Source organism: Rhinoderma darwinii, chromosome 1 (genome assembly GCF_050947455.1).
Source record: "Rhinoderma darwinii isolate aRhiDar2 chromosome 1, aRhiDar2.hap1, whole genome shotgun sequence".
Classification (NCBI taxonomy): Eukaryota; Metazoa; Chordata; class Amphibia; order Anura; family Rhinodermatidae; genus Rhinoderma; species Rhinoderma darwinii.
This window is the reverse complement of record NC_134687.1, coordinates 379,261,928-379,279,663: the sequence shown is the minus strand read 5'-3', so window position 1 is coordinate 379,279,663 and position 17,736 is coordinate 379,261,928.

The window sequence follows — 17,736 nt, the reverse complement described above, 5'->3', positions numbered from 1 at the left end:
AGAATTTTGGTCCGAAACCAACAGGAGCAGTTCCTCTTATATAATAGCCATGCAAATATAGATAAAGAGTTGAATACTCATCTTTATGTTGATCTCGCAACTCAAGGTGGACTGAAAGTTCACTCTTTTTCACTATGTTCCTCCTCCTGGAGCAATTGTAGAGTTAAGGCAGATTTTAAAAAAATATATCAATCGCGTTTTTCACCCCTTCAATCTCATCATTGGCAGATCACAATTCCCACATGGAAGGTTCTCCTTATATCCACTCACTCCACGGTCAATCCTTATGTTGAATAGCTTGGATCTTCCTATACTCGGGGGCAGCCGAGGTTTCACCCAAGGTGAGCAAATTATAGCAATGGAACACACTCCTCATTGGAGAGTCGGTATCGTAATATGCTGGTATCCACGTTGGTTTTTTCTGGCAACACTGGAGACTGCAAGACGAGGCAAGGTTGACGTCACTACCTGCCAGGTGTAGACTAATTGATCAGCTGACATGTTTCATCCCGAACCGGGATTTCCTCAGAGCCATTTTGTGAGTTCAGTAAAGTCTGGCATCTTTATAGTGCCAAATTTAAAGGGAACTGGACCCATATGTAAAAATATTACATTAAGTACTCATAGAATCCAATGATTCAAATCCAAAACGTCCAATTATACACATGTTTTGTCCATATTTATAGATTCCCCTCAGTATTTCATCATACATTTCTATCCGGGAATATACATATATAAAATACCAAAACATATACACACAGTACATTGCAAGTAAATTCCCATTTTTTGGATTAAGAAAAATTCATTTATCCCTAACAAACCCATTAGTGATCAGCAGTGTCTATAATAAATAAAATATAACAGAAAATTATATAAATAATAAATAAGAAAATAAAATAAAAAAATAAATAAAAATAAATAAAAAATCCAAAAAATTAAATAAATGATGAGAGATCCATGTTGCATTTCAGATGGTATAACACTAATTTGACGCTGCACCTGTCAACGGACTGTCCATAAAGCATTAAGCCCATAAAGTACCTATTTATTACAGTAATATGATAGTGTCCCGCTAATTTTTATCTGCCGAAAATCAGGCAAGGCATCCTCTGTACCCGGGTGACAGGGAGTGGGTCCAACCCCGAGAATATTTCCGGAGGGACCGAGTCCCCATCACCCAGGGACAGAGAACATCCATAGGACCTATCAATTTATCCATAGAAAAAAAGTATTTATAAAAGGAAAATTAGTTCGCTGGTTGGTGCGTGGAAAAATCACGGGACGCTGTTACACAGCCGGCCCTTAAGGATCCACGCAACCCCCACCCAAATGCCAAACCGACAAGATCACTTCCAAAACATAAAGGGATATAAAACAGGCTTTCCCAAATTAGGGCAAAAACGCTTCCGGAATCCAAGGATTTTAATGTCTGTCTCCGAAGGGCAGGGAGCGGGTCCACAACAGATAAAAATCTGTAGGGACCCAGTCCCCACCACTCGGAGGCAGAAAATCATAACAGTTAGTTCTTTATTCATCCCATAAGTCTATTCCCTCCTATTTTCAAGGAGTGAAAAAATATATTTACTTAGATTGGGTCGAATCAAACCATTTGAGAATAGATCACAAGGTAATCAATCCATTAGAGGTATCCAAAAGACGGGCAATCATATTACACCACAAAGACGCAACCACCAATGAATAGAAGGGGATTATTAATTCCGCATGTCATAAAAACATATTAAATTTTATTTCATTGTTAAGACCTCTAGGGTTGAGGGTTCCCAATGTATAAATCCACATCGTTTCTTTCTGTAAAAGAATACGGTTACGATCCCCACCCCTTCTATCCTCAAAAAGTTGGTAGATTCCCATAAATTTTAAGCCCTTGGTTGATTGTCCATGATGTAATTTAAAATGTGCTGCCAATGGGCTTTTCATTTCGCCCTTTGTAATGTCTGAAAGATGTTCCCTAATTCTTATCTGTAACTCCCGTTTCGTTTTTCCAATATACTGCTTACCACATGGACAAATAATTGAATACACCATTTTTATACAGTTTTATACAGTTTTTTTATATTTTACTACTTTTACAAAGTAAAAACAATTTGTTAAAAAAACATTTTGTTTCACCACATTCCGAGAGCTGGAACTTTTTTGTTTTTTGGTCGATTGAGCTGTGTGAGGGCTTATTTTTTGAGGAACGAGCTGTAGTTTTTATTGGTACTATTTTTTGGTACATACAACTTTTTGATCACTTTTTATTACATTTTTTGGCAAGCAAGGTGACAAAAGAACAAATTCTGACAATGTTTTTTGTCCTTTTTTTTTTACAGTGTTCACTGTGCGCTGTAAATGACATTTTACTTTTTCTGCGGGTTGATATGATTACGGCGATACCATATGTATATAGTGTTGTTTATGTTTTGCAGTGTCTGTGCAATAAAATCACTTGTTTATAAAATAATAGATTTTTAGTGTCCCCATATTCTGAGAGCCATAACTTTTTTATTTTTCAGTCAAAAAAGCTGTGTAAGGACTTGTTTTTTGCTGGACGGGTGTTAGTTTTTATTGGTACTATTTTGGGGTAAATGTGACTTTTTGATCACTTTTTAGTCTATATCTTGGGAGGGGTGGTGACCAAAAAATAGCGATGCTGGCATAGTTTTTCTTTTATTTTTTTTGCGGTGTTCACCGTGTGGGAAAAATAATATTATAGTTTTATAGTTTGGGTTGTTACAAACGCGGTGATACCAAATAACGTTTTCAATTTTTTTCCTATAATAACAGACTTATTATAGGAAAAAAAGCATTTTACGTTTTTGTAACTTATAACTTATTTTTACACTTTTCTTAAACATTTTTATTATGTTTCACTTGAAGACCTTCAGCACTGATAGCTGCTATAATACATTACACTACCTAGGTAGTGTAATGTATTATAAACTGTCAGTGTGACGCTGAAAGTCACACTGACAGAAAGCCGTGCACTGCAGACCCGGAGGCCGTTTTATGGCCTCTAGTTTTGCCATGACACCAACGGCAGCACCCGCAATCGGTCCCCGGGAAAGTTTGTTGCAGCAACAAACTTCCAAGTTTGTTGCTGCCACAAACTTTCCCTGCGATCACATGATCGGGACCTGAACTAATCAGGTCCCGATCATGTCTACACAACCAAAGGCCGGTGTTAACAGCACGATCCGGGTGTCAGCGCTACTCTGAGACACCTGATCGCGCTGCTAACACTCTCTCGGTCTTCTTTCTCCTCCAAACTCACAGTGCCAGGAGGCAGGGGGAGAGAGAAAGTTCTAAATATTAAGTGCCGGGAAAGTTTGTTACTACAACAAACTTTCCCTGTGGTTGTTATCATTGGCTATCATAGCGATCACATGATTGGGACCTCAACCAATCAGGCCCTGATGAGAACACCCGGACCAGAGGCTCCTAGCAACAGCATGTTCTGGGTGTTAGACACACTCTGGGGGACCCGACCGCCATAAGGAACATAAATTAACGTCGGCGCTGCACAAAGCCCAGCAAGCGCCGACGTTAATAAATTTACCGTCGGCGGTCGGGAAGCGTTCAAAAAAAAAAAAGCCCAGTGTGCTGACCAGTACCCTAGGAGAGACAGTGGAGCAGAGCGGGCACGTGTGCTGGCATCTACGGGGAGGGAGACGACGGATGGAGAACATTGGTCTGCAGTTGCGGCAGCTCGAGGTGATGTCGGCGGTCCGCAACCACGGCCATTACATTAATATAATATTTTTTCAATTAGAATTAGCCCTTAGAATCATTAATAAACTGTAGGGCAGCAGGGAATATCAATTTCGCCAGAATACAGTTGTTAATTAAGACATTCTATATTCTGTTAATGCACTGTAGACTATAAGGGCATGACCAGACGTGGCGGAATTGCTCTGGAATCCGCAGCGTACACGTTTCTCCATTGCTTTCCACAGCTTTTAAGTTGGGTTCGTTTACATGTTGTGGACATTTCCGCTGCTGTTCATAGGCTGCCGTGCGGAATTTGGTGTCCGCAGCATACACTGACTGTTGCGGACGTGTAGCGGACTTGTTGCGGACTCATTGCGGAATTTCTTCATTGACTTCAATGGAGAGTCAAAATTCCGCAATGAAGTCCGCAGATGTTATGTCTGCTGCGTAGCGTATTGGTTTTACTAACATGACATTTCTTCATTCTGGCTGGACCTATGTATTTCTAGGTCTACAGCCAGACTGAGGCACCATGCACACTAACGTAAAAACGCCCGTAATCACGGGCCGTTATTACGGCACGGTCAGGCCCATAGAAGTCAATGGGGCTCCCGTAATTACGGGTGACTACGTGTGTGCACCTGTAATTACGGGAGCGTTGCTAGGCGACGTCAGTAAATAGTTAAACCAAAAAAGAATACCTTTTTATTTAAAGGTCATGTAGTCAATGTATATAATTACGCATATGGGAACCCATACATAGCATAAACACCCAAAAAAATTCCCTAAATGCTGGAATAAGACCAAATCAATCGTAGTGTAGAAAATTGCAAAAATACTTTATTGAAGACAAACAACACAGTTAGTCAAGACTCTTTAAAAATAACACCCATAAAAACAATGTCTTTTGGTGAATACAGGTCCTGGAATGGATTATCGCGGTCGTGACCAAAATTGGGTCACTCAGTTGTCAGAGGTTTTTAAAAGTGATATACATTCAGAGGTTGGCACCTATATACCACTAAATAGAGATATTCAAATACGTATTAAATCGTTATTGGAAAAACGGACCAGAACATGGTAGAACAAGGCATCACTGGAGCATTATCTCAGAAAAGATATCATCCCCAGGGGGTTGAGAGTTAAAATTACGCCTTCATTTCCGGTTGATGATGACCTATTCAGAAAGAGGTGGGAAGATGCTTGCAAAATGTGCTCTAGAACGATGCTAGAATTATTGATAGGGTGTGATAAACAGACCCTTGAAGTATTAGAAAGTGAAATTGAACCATTACAGCAAGACTTGAAGGCGAAAATGATGACGGACGAAATGATCACCTTTGAAAAAGAATTGGATATGGAGTTTCTCAAATGGGAAAAGGAGATCCAACAATTCAAAACCAAGAAATTTCAGCGCGACTTATCTGATTACCAAGATGATCGTGTTTTTAGATGGAATTGGCCACACTCTACGAGATCAAGATCAAGATCTAGTTCACGATCAGGCTACACATCGTCATCCTCTAATGAAGGACCATCAACTGGACATTTTTTAGGCAAACGCCCCAGATGGGAGCAAGGCACAGGACATCAAGTTGGCAAAAGCAAAAGAAACAAGCTTCCAGATGGAGGGATGAACCTCAGGAACAGACAAGCAAAGACCAACTAAAGGTAATCAATCTATCTAATGAGATATTAACGCAGGTTAGATAGAAGTATTAGGAATGGGTCTCACTTTCTCCCCAGTATCCAATTTTGTTTTTTTTTGAGACTGTCAAGGATGTACATCTTTTTGCTAGAAAATTGCTTTTTACAAAGCACTTTTCCAAATATGATGTGCAGCTTTTTACTTAAAAGGATGAACAGTTATCTCTAAGGGCTCTTGATAAGCTACTGAAGGAACAAGAACCAATTGTTGAACATAAATTCCCCCCCCCCCCCCCCCCCCCGGAGTTAGGGGACGCTCTACCACATTTCCTCCCTTGTCTATGTGTCCTGCAGTTGACACTTTTGTGAGACTGGTTACAAATGAATTGAGTAAATTGTCCTCACATCGTACACATGACAATTTAAATGGGGCACAGCGGGAGGCCCTGGAACAATTAAAAAGAATGAAAACGGTGGTTATTAAGCCAGCAGACAAGGGTGGAAATGTGGTATTGTGGCCTGTCGAAAAATATTAGAGAGAAGCCTTCAGACAGCTCAATGATGGGTCATGCTATCAGAAACTGGATGGGTGTCCTCTTGTAAGTTTTAAGACCCAATTGGACAAAATTTTATGGAAGGCCTTCAAATCCAATATTATACCCAAGACCATCTTAGAAGGTCTGATTGTGGACAAACCCATTATAGCAACCCTGTACTTACTCCCCAAGGTCCACAAAAATCTAGTGGACCCCCCGGGAAGACCGATAGTCTCGGGTAATGGGAGTTTGTGTGAAACAGTATGTCGCTTCATCCATCATTATCTTAAACCCCTGGTGAGTGAACTACCTTCATACATTCTGGATTCTACGGATGTTCTTAATAGATTAGAGGGGGTCTTCATGGGACATGAGGACTTTTTTAGGACATGTGATGTGGAGTCACTTTATACTGCAATTGTACACAAACATGGTATTGAAGCTGCTAGGTTCTATCTAAATGGGACCAACTTAGAATCTGATCTCATTGATCTGTTGATCTTATTGTTGGATTTTGTACTACATCACAATCTATTCCTTTTTAAAGATCATTATTTTCTACAGAAGAGGGGTATGGCAATGGGGGCGACTTGTGCGCCCTCATATGCCAACCTTTTTCTTGGCCATTGGGAGCAGAATTTACAATTACCTGATGCTGATGATGGAGGCGTCCTAATTTTGATGCGCTTCATCGATGACATACTCTTTCTTTGGCATGGTGAGAGAGAAAAGCTAGATAGTCTCCTTGTGGGTCTGAATGTCAACAAGCTTAATATCCGCCTGACTTCCAAAGTGAGTCGGACGGATATTGAGTTTCTTGACATCAGACTTACTAGTGATATAGATGGATCGATTGTTAGTGACATCTTTAGGAAAACAACATCAGTCAATTCCTTCCTTTATGCCAAATCATCCCCCACAGACAATGAGAGCAGTTCCAACGGGACAATTCCTAAGAGCACGTCGGATTTGTTCCACTGAGTCAGCTTTTGAGAATCAGGCTTCTGACCTTTCAAAGAGGTTTCGTGCTAGAGGATACAAATCTAAGGATATTGAGCAAGGATATGTGAGAGCTAAAAATCCGCAAAGAAGTGATTTACTTATACCCAAACCAAAGAAAAAGAACAGCAATGAAGAGGTAAGGTTTATCACTGGATATCATGTCCAATGGAGAGAATTGAAAGCAATTTTTGAGAGATTCTGGCCGATCCTTCATACCGATGTAGATTTGAGCATAGCGTTATCAGATTATCCCCTCATGACCTCACGTAGATCACGTAACCTAAGGGATATATTGGTAAAGAGCCACTATGTAGCTCCTACCTCAGGATTTATATTTAATTCCAGAGGGCCTAAGTCGGGATCTTACCCTTGTGGTGACTGTGGGGCATGTTCTTTAATGATTAGATCTCAAAATTTTATTGATTCTTCAGGGTCAAGAAAATACAAGATCTGCCACAATATCACCTGTCGTTCAACTGCTGTGATCTACTATGCAAATTGTCCATGTCGACTAATATACGTGGGTCTCACTTCTAGAGAACTCTGTGTGAGAATCCTTGAACATATAAGGGATGATCCTGAAAAACTAAGCAAATTAAAACCTGTACCTCGTCATTTTCGTGATCACCATCAAGGTAACTGGAGACTTCTCACTTTCAGAGGAATTGACAAAATCTCTTTGGGTAATAGAGGGGGTAATATTCAGAAAATCCTTGCCCAACGTGAATGCAAATGGATTGTGAAATTACAGACGGTTTCCCTTAAGGGGTTAAATGAAATGGTTAGTTTTGCCCCGTTTTTACAATAATCTCTAGTAGGTGCCAACTTCTGTTATGTTTTATCCTTTCTGTGTGGGGAGGATTTTTGAGGGTATATAATATTTTTTGCTTGCAATTTCAGAGTGGACCCCATTTGGTTATATTGGATGCGCATGAGGACAGAGATATCATTTGTTTTGATGAATATGTGGATTTTGAGGCAGCATCATCTGAAAGTATTTGGATGCAGGGATTTATGTGCATGCATGTATACATGTTTATTTTACACATTTTTCTGTCTATTTTTTTATTATTCTTTATTATTGATTTATTTTTTATTTTTGGTCCATCTAATAGATGTGGTTCGAGTACTACACTCGTTCGGACATTCTCTTATGTACACGGTGATTTATCACCTTCAATTATTTGCCGGGAGTGTACACAGTGGGCTCCTAGGTATGCATTGTACACTCTTTTTTGCAAAATGTATTGTTTAATCTGATATTATTATAGTGCCATTTGTTAGAACATATGATCGGGTTATTTTTTATCCCTGACTAGGCTCTAATTCACATACATTGTTGTGCTCATAAATGCATTTCTCTAGTTTTAAATTGGTGTTCTTGTATACATACCGTTCTCTATCGTTGGATAGGGGCAAAAGCGAAGGCTTTGCCCTTGTCCAAGATGGATGCGGTGGTCCCTGGTTGTTGTGCGCGTGCGCGTGGTGAGGGGCCGTTCATGACGTAGTTCACGGCGCAACATAGACTTGAGCTCTGTGCGGCTGCGCACTGCTCACTTCCGGACGCCGTGAACTGCGTGATCGAGTTGCCGCCTCTCCTCGTGTATGCGCCAGTAAACATCCTCTGGACAAGTAAGTGAGGTACACTTTCAGCTGTGTACTGCCTATTTAAATCCTCCTGTCACACTCATTTAGCACCCCATGACGAAGCCAGGTGCGAAACGCGCGTTGGGGTGTTCTGACAGTGTTGTGGCAGTGGAATGGCTCATGGTTGGTTTGGGTATGCGTGTCATGAGGTTTTCATGTTTTTTTTATGATCATTACCATACATGTCATTGTGGTCCTACTGAGGTTAGAGGTTATGTAATGTTGGTATAAGTATAGTTATACTCATGGTACATATTTCATATATATTGATATGGTATGCATAGTATCACCATTGTTTGCCCTGCCTTATATTCAACGCTGTCTATTTTTTGTACTGATTGTACATTGTTTTTATGGGTGTTATTTTTAAAGAGTCTTGACTAACTGTGTTGTTTGTCTTCAATAAAGTCTTTTTGCAATTTTCTACAAGACGATTGATTTGGTCTTATTGCAGCATTTACGGATAATTTTTTGGTGTTTTTGACATCAGTAAATAGTCACTGTCCAGGGTGCTGAAAGAGTTAAACGATCGTCAGTAACTGTTTCAGCACCCTGGACAGTGACTTCCGATCACAATATACATCAACCTGTAAAAAAAATAGACGTTCCTACTTACCGAGAACTCCGTGCTTCTTCCTCCAGTCCGGCCTCCCGGGATGAAGTTTCAGTCCAAGTGATAGCTGCAGCCAATCACAGGCTGCAGCAGTCACATGGACTGCCGCGTCATCCAGGGAGGTCGGGCTGGATGTCGAAAGAGGGACGCCTCACCAAGACAACGGCCGGGTAAGTATGAATTTCTTTTACTTTTACTAGGGAAAGGGCTGTCCCTTCTCTCTATCCTGCACTGATAGAGAGAAGGGAAGCACTCTTCCTCTGAATACGCAACGGCTAGTCCGCATCAATTTAATGCCCATTTTAGGCAAAGCCGCAACAGAATCTGCAACGCTGATTCTGTGCGGCATTGATGCGGACAGTGTATGCAGAACTCCGCCACGTCTGGTCATGCCTTTAAAAATGTTAGCAGATCATGACTGCCCATGTAAAGGAAGTTGTAAATGGCAATCTGTATTCTGCTGATGGCTCCTGAAAGGCAACTTCAAGCAGGCCAAGATAAACCTTAGCCAGGTATAAGATCCAACTCTTAAGGTTAAGAGACAGAAACAGTATGCTGTGGGGCAATCTCCACACAAACCAGTTGAGGAGCACTTTATGCAAATTTAAAGAGAAAAAAAACAAGTAAACATGCTGCAGCTGCGATGTGTAAGCCTGGCCTTGGTTTTGCCCAGCTAGCGTTCAAATAAAACTCTATTTGGTAGTCACAGCAGTGCCCCACCTTCCCTCATAGAAAAAAATTAGTGAATTTGTCATTCATGCAATTTTGTGAAATAATGTCTAAAATCGCATTCAAACAGCCCTTCACTTTCAGCACTCTCTAATGCAATACTGCTCAGGTGGGTACCTAAGTCTAGACTGTAGTAAATTATTGCTTATGTTGGCTGCCTACTAGAAATATGTCAAATGTAATATTAAAAGTAATATTTAAGTGTATTAGCCATATTATGTTAAATTTAGCATGAAACATTTCATGTGGGTATTTGTGCCTTATACCATATCAGCCTTAGTGAAATGACAGTAGAACAAGGGGAGGAAACCTCCAGCTCACGAGCCCAACACCTAACACTCCTGCTTCGCTCAGGTCTCCACAAAGGTCCACGGTAGATAATAGTAGAGTAGAAAAAGTTGATCCAGCGCTGGAGGAGTGTTTTAAAAAGGAATGTATTCCCAATTTTATTCGTATCAAGACATATAAAAATTCAGTAACAGGCAGACTTGGTATCAAGGCAGCAATCGGTAGGTGTAGTGAGCCTACGCGTTTCAAGCACGTCAAGTGCTCTTAGTCATGGCTGTCATTCACTCACTGGGACTCAAGAGCATGGGCTTGTATGCTATGGTTTAATAGGTGGAGCTAGAGGCTTTCTTAATTGATTGATTAGAGGCAGCTTGTGTATTGTTTCAGAAATGAATGAAACAGTTAACCCTTTAATATATATAAATCTAACAACTCCGGCTCTCAAATGAGAGCGTCAGGACCAATGCACGGGCAGTGCAGATATAATTCATATGGCCCATGAGTGTGTTTTTATTATTGTTTATTTCTTTTTGTTTTTGTTATATATAATATAACTATATATAATCGTTATACTATGTATCATTTAATAATACAGAACTTTTTTTATATATAACAGATAGTAGTTGAAAGATGGACCGACCTCGCAAAAGCCGCACCCGCTGTGAAGCCGCAACAATCAACGCTGCGTGTAAGTAAATTGAAACCCTTGTTGGACTTGTGTATCAGTGTGTGAATGAGACATAGTTACATACCAATCTTGCTACATGTTAAGAAACATGGAAAACAAAGTAGACGTTGGAAATGGAAATTAAAATAGAAAAGATAGGACATTACTAGTTGAAATTTAAACATGTAGAAAAATATATTAAAAACACAAATGAGTGTAAATGTAGAAATGATTGACTTTATGTTGTGTTAAAAACAAAGATATTATTTAGAATAACAGTGGAAACTTTTTATATATATTTATTTGTTTGTTATATTATTATACCATATATACATGTGTATAGAGAAAAATACTACTCCGGTGTGACTAGTATATTAAATGCGAATGTATTGCATAGCTGATAATAAATATATACATGACTTGGAGTCTTTTGCTGTCACATATTTAATACAAGAGAATTGGTATATATTAGTAATCCTTTTTGTATGTTATATATATTTGAGTCTAAAATATACAACTTTATACCCAAATTTTGATTGTAGAAAGTGAAGAACAACTAGTCATAATAAATTTATAACGAATTTGGTGTAAGGATAAAGAGATTTTTATCCCCCAATATTTATATCCAGTTTAATGTGTAGGGAGGAAAATTTTCTTTACCCAGAGGGGGTTTGATTATCTTGGGTGTTTTAATATAAAAACATCAGTTCCTTCCTCAAATTAAGCCCATGTGGAAACCTTGTTTTTAAGTTGTATATCCAAAACGCTTCCCGTGTTAGGAGCGTTTTTTTGAGATCCCCTCCTCTAATGGTGCTTTTAATTTTTTCAATGGCATAAGTTTTTAGAAAAGTTATATTTCTGTCGTGGCAAGTGATAAAATGCCGCGCGCCATTTGATATGTTGGTAATTGCCGGGTTCCTAATATAACTGAGATGCTCTAAGATTCTAATTTTGTACTTTCTAGTAGTGCTTCCTACATATTTTAAGTTGCAACTAGTGCACTCTATAATATATATTACATAGTCACTATTGCAATTGATGTATGACTTGGGAAAACTGTATTGGCCACTAGAATCTTCAAATTTTCTGACTATTTTGGTGCAGTTGCACACTTTACAGGGATGAGATCCACATTTATAAAAGCCCTGCTGTTCAAGCCATGTTGTGCTAGTTGTATTGGATGATAGTAGTGAAGGAGATAGAATATTACCTATTGTCGGTCCTCTGCGTGCTACTATCCTGCACCCTTGTTTCATTATATTTTCTAATTTAGCATCCTCATACAGTAGTGGAATATATCTGTGGATTATATTTTTAATAGTAGAGAATTGATTGCTAAATTGTAGACTTAGTGTTGTAATCTCATTATCTGCCTTAGTAGTTGTTATTTTATTGGTAATTTCATTTGATTTATCTGTTAATATATCGTGTCTATCTTTAGTCTTAACAATTGCTTTGGCCCTATTGAGCATCCAATTTTTATACCCCCTTTTGGTCAGTTTTTGACTCATTTTGTGTTGCACTGCAGAGTGAAATGACAGTCATTATGTAAAAATGAAAAATATTATTTATGTGAACTATAAGGGCAGTCCAGGAGGAGAAAAAGAAATGTAAAAGCCAGGAATGCCAACGCTGGAGTTAACTTCTAAATACAAAGGCTTTAAATGTTACAGAGATTTATGTTATAGTGTAAGGTTTACTGTTTTATGTTTTTTTTTATAGTGCTTGAAGGTTTATAATAAAAAAAAATTGTGATGTTTAAATGTGGATGTAAGGGCATGTTCAGACGTGGCGGAATTTTCCCGCTGCAAATGTTGGTGCAGATTTGGGGCAATTACGCAATGAATCTGCACCAACATTTGCATATTTGACAGGTAATTCAGACGTTGCAGATATCACAGCGGACTTGCCACCGATTTCAGTTTTTGCATTGCAAAGGCTGAAATCCGCAGTGAAATTCCGCTTCTTCTCCGCAATGGAATGAGCATGCTGCGGAGGGAAAATTCTGCACCGCAGCCTGATTTCCGCACAGTTATTTTCTGCAACGTCTGAACTAAGTTTCCTAAAAATGTATGGAAAGAAATGAAAAAAACGGCTGCTGCAGAATTCCACTGCGGACTGTCCTCAGTGTAATTCAACAGCAATTCCGCCACGTCTGAATGTGCCCTAAAGGAAATTTGCGGCGCGCCGTCATTAGCCCCCGTACCCCTGAGGAAGCTACATATGTAGCGAAACATGTCGGGGGGGGGGGGAGGGCTCTCTTGAATTTGAAAACGTGCTTTGTTGCTGGATTTATCTTCAGTTTTATATATCAGTGTTTTCTGCAATTATTTGCAGCTCCAAATCTGGTGTATCATAGGAGTATATAAGTAGGAGTTGATTTGGCATACAGTACAAATATAGCTAGAACTGTGCATAACTTCTACAATTTCAACTCTTACCTATAGACATTATTCTATTCATGTCCAGTACAATTGTGTTTTAGAGGTACGTCACTTCACTAGAAATATATTTTCTATTTGTAGTCTATCCAAGCATTTGATACAGAGCAGAATGTTTTTTTCTTTTGTTAGCATATTGGAATGAATACAGACATAGTGAAACCTCTACAAAGGATAAGTGGGCAAAATAGAAAAAAAAACACAAAAACTACTTTTCAACATTTCTATTATATGATAAAAATTGTTACATTTCATACAAAGAGGCATAGAATTTACCATGCGCAAGTGATAAAATATGAGAGGAAGAGGGAGGATGTGTCGTCACCTTTATTACATGTTGTCTGTATTTCTGTATTGGCCTTAAAAAGCACCTGTCATGAAAATAAAATGTTTTTTTTTATATGTTTTGTACAAATAGTCTCAGAATATAATAATTTTATTCTGAACTATATTCGGTTATTCTGTTCATAAAACTCAGATTGTATATAGAGGCATTCAAATACCAAATGTTGCCCATAGCAGTAATAAAATGGGATGACCGTCTATTGCACCGGTTTCAAGAAAAGGTCTATGGACTATTTGAAGGTAAACCATATTTTGCTTGAATATATGGCTGTATTGCGGGTGGAAAAAAATGCAATTTATAATGGGGGGCAATATGCCTTATGGGCTTCTATATGATACTGCTCTGTGTATACTATTGTTCTTTAGATATATATTTGTGTTGCCACTTTTTTTTTTGCCTATTAGCTGCATGACAGGAAATAGTTTTTATTTGAATATTTCGGTGCCTGTAGAAGTAATGGAGTTTGTTTTCAATGAGCCCTAGTTCACATGTTAGCATTGCACTCTAATAAGGCTATAATTATGTTTTTGGGATTAGAAATTATTCATGGAGGACAACCGTGGCGGCTCAACAGGGCTACAAGTATAGGTAGTAAAATGAACCAATTTAACTTCAAGCAAAAAAATTATGTCCACAGTTAAAGTGTAACTAAATGTTTGACAAACTTCTGACATGTCATAGTGACATATGGTAAACTGTTTATCCACAGCACTCACTTGGTAGGAAAATATCTCCACTCGATTACGGCAGGATGCAAATTCCAAGTCCAGAGATCCCTTCTGGACAATCAATTGATGCAAAAAACTAAAAAACTTGAGGACAGCATCCGTATGGCAAAGGTGTAAAAGTGTTTTATTAACACTTCCCAATAACAAAGTGCTACATTTCGACTCCGCAGGAGTCTTTATCAAGCATAAAATACATATGACTTAAGGTGGGTTATAAATAAATGCCCCTGTGTAGACTTCATCCAATCCAATGGAGCTACTACAAACACTCCCTTAAAGTTTACACTGGCGCATTCGCAGTACCACAACGGGAACATTGAGATGGATGGGTGTCACGAGGCAAGGCAGCGACATCCTATAGCATGTAAGTACTATATGTATTGTATTATATAACATGTTTTTGCACTAATTTGATGCTTGTTTAGTGTCAGTATATTCACATGTGCGATATGGGATTTTTTTGCATGTCATAGTGACATGTCAGAAGTTTTGATTGGTGGGGGTCCGAGGACTGAGATCAAGCGAAGCAGCGGAAACGCTCGTGTGAGGCTTAGCCGCTTCGTGTCTGTTCGGCTTTTTCCGGAAATGAATGTATTGGAGTACGGGCTCATAGGCTTTCTATTGAGCCCATACTCCGATACATTGATTTTCTGAAAAAGCCGAACAGACACGAAGCGGCTAAGCGCTCACATAAGGTGCATTTGCCGCTTCGTTTGAGCGATTGGTGGGGGTCTCAGTGCTCAGGCCCCCACCAATCAAAACTTTTGACATGTCAGAAGTTTGTCAAACGTTTAGTTTCCCATTAAAAAATATTTTACAGTTAACATATTGAGTTAATCTACGTAAAAAGCTAAGTAGCTTTTTACATGCATTGTATACATTGCATCTTGTACTAATACTGAGTTTCAGCCTGTATTATAGTTCAGAGATGCATTAAATTTTCTGCTGGTTTCTGATGAAACCTCTGCATAGAGCCATCTCTTACGAATGGCACTATGAGTTGTATAGCCTTTTACACAAGATATTGTACTTATATAGACAAAAAATACTCTGCGTGGCAAGCGAGTGCCGATCGACAATAAAGCATGTCGTTCGGCACACATTTGCTCCATTAAAATGGAGCAATGATCGGAATGTTTGGAGACAAACAATTGATAATATGATCGTTCGTCCCCATGCATTTGCATCTTGTCGGCATCACATAGCATTTTTGCTCAGGGAGATGTGCTGCCGGCCAGCGACCTTTTTTCTGGCCACATAAAAGATCTGATCAGCTGACAAATGAGCATTGATCGGAAATGAGCATTTGTACGAACATTGGCTCGTGTAAAAGGGCCTTAGCCTATTAGTGATCTTTCTGGTGACAAGCTTCTCAATTTTTTGCAATGATAACCAGCAGATCTGTGAATGCAGCTCTAGAATATAATATAAACTCTGACAGGACTTCAAAGGAGCACAAAGATGGCAGACCTGTGGGCCTTCATTAGGCCCCCAGGCTGCCATGGCAACCATCAGCAACCCGCGATCGCGTCGTAGGGGAGGGAAATGGGATGTCAGAGGGGACCACCCCCTCTCTCTAACGCGGTCGCTATTGACCACGACATCTTAGGGGTTAAAGAGTCTCTGTCACCACAATATAAGTGCCCTATCTCCTACATAATCTGATCGGCACTGTAATATAGATAACAGCAGTGGTTTTTATTTTGAAAAACGATCATTTTTTACCAAGTTGTAAACAATTTTAGATTTATGCTAATTCGTTTCTTAATAGACTACTGTTTTTACTTTTTACCAATTGAGCGTTGTGAAGAGAAGTGTATGACGCTGACCAATCAGTGACCAATCAGCATCATACACTTCTCATTGTTCCAGCCCATTGTTAGTGTGAGTGTGCAGTGAAAGAAGCTGGGCTGGAACAATAAGAAGTGTATGATGCTGATTGGTCACTGATTGGTCAGCGTCATACACTCCTCTGTACAACGTTCAGTTGGTAAAAAGTAAAAACACGCCCAGTTGTCTATTAAGAAACCAATTAGCATAAATCTAAAATTGTTTATAACTTGGTCAAAAATTGTCATTTTTCAAAATAAAAAACACTGTTGTTATCTACATTTACAGCGCCGATCAGATTATGTAGGAGATAGGGCACTTACAATCTGGTGACAGAGCCTCTTTAAACAGGCAGAATCAAAGTGATCTTTGATTTCGCTTGTTGCAGTGAGGTGTCGGCTGTATTACACAGCTGACACCCACTGAGTAAGAAGCATGCTCAGCCCGTGAGCTTGCTCCATACTTCCTCTTAACGCTTGTCATGTACATGTACGTCACAATGTGTTAAGAAGTTAAAATTAGATACACAACCCCAATTTCTCTCTATTTTTCTCCCAATTTAGTGAGTGTCCTGACATTTTCACTGATACTTTGAATTCTCTTGGTTTTGGTAGAATTCCACTAATACAATAGGGTTCCAATTTTTACCTACCTAAAAAATTCGATATCCTAATTCAAACTATTTCCTAATCTTGCTCTCCTTGAGTGCCTACATGGATGAAGAAATCTTTGTCGCTTTCCAGTATAGCAATGAAAAATGCAGCTACATGTGACATATCATTGATCCCTATTTTTTAAGGTGGTCCTCTAGTGTTAACCTTCTCTAAAGTCCACCAGTTTATTACAACAAGAGGCGATTATTTGCAATTAAATTGTGACAGAACTGTGACAAGGCAGAGTTCCAATTGTGAGCAAACCTCAAAAAAGTCATATACCCATATTCTGAATGTATGTAATAACGCTAAGAACAGAGAAGTTACCGGAGGTGGAATATAACAGTTACAGGTTTCAAGTAATAAACACTCAATGGATTTGCAGTCTTGTTATCCACTGGTAATTCTTGGGATGGGGAAATAATGCCCTCAGGTGGGTCATATAAATGATGCATCTAAAGAATAGTAAATGGCATGTCAATCTGTGTGTATTCTCCATACATTTCTAAGCAGAACAAAACCCCTAGGCTGCCTGAGGTAGAGCAAGCAGCATTAAGAAAGCTCCTAGAATTTGATGATTTGTTATGCTCTAGGAAAAATATATTTTGACTATTTGGGTGCAGTGCTTTACCTGTTCACGCGTTCAGTTGTAATTTATTTTAAGTGTACTTACAAGGACTGCAGTATATTTCTCAATATGCCAGGTGATTGCTTTCAGGATATAAATTCCACTACCAGGTGGCTTTTAGAGATCTCTCTGAGAGTTTATTCAGGAAATAAAGCATGAAAGGTTGTAAAATATTTGACATATTTTACTCACCATCATCTGCAAAGATTCCCTGTATTCATTTCTCTTGCAGAGCTCATATAAAGTACATTACTCAGGCTCTCTAGGATT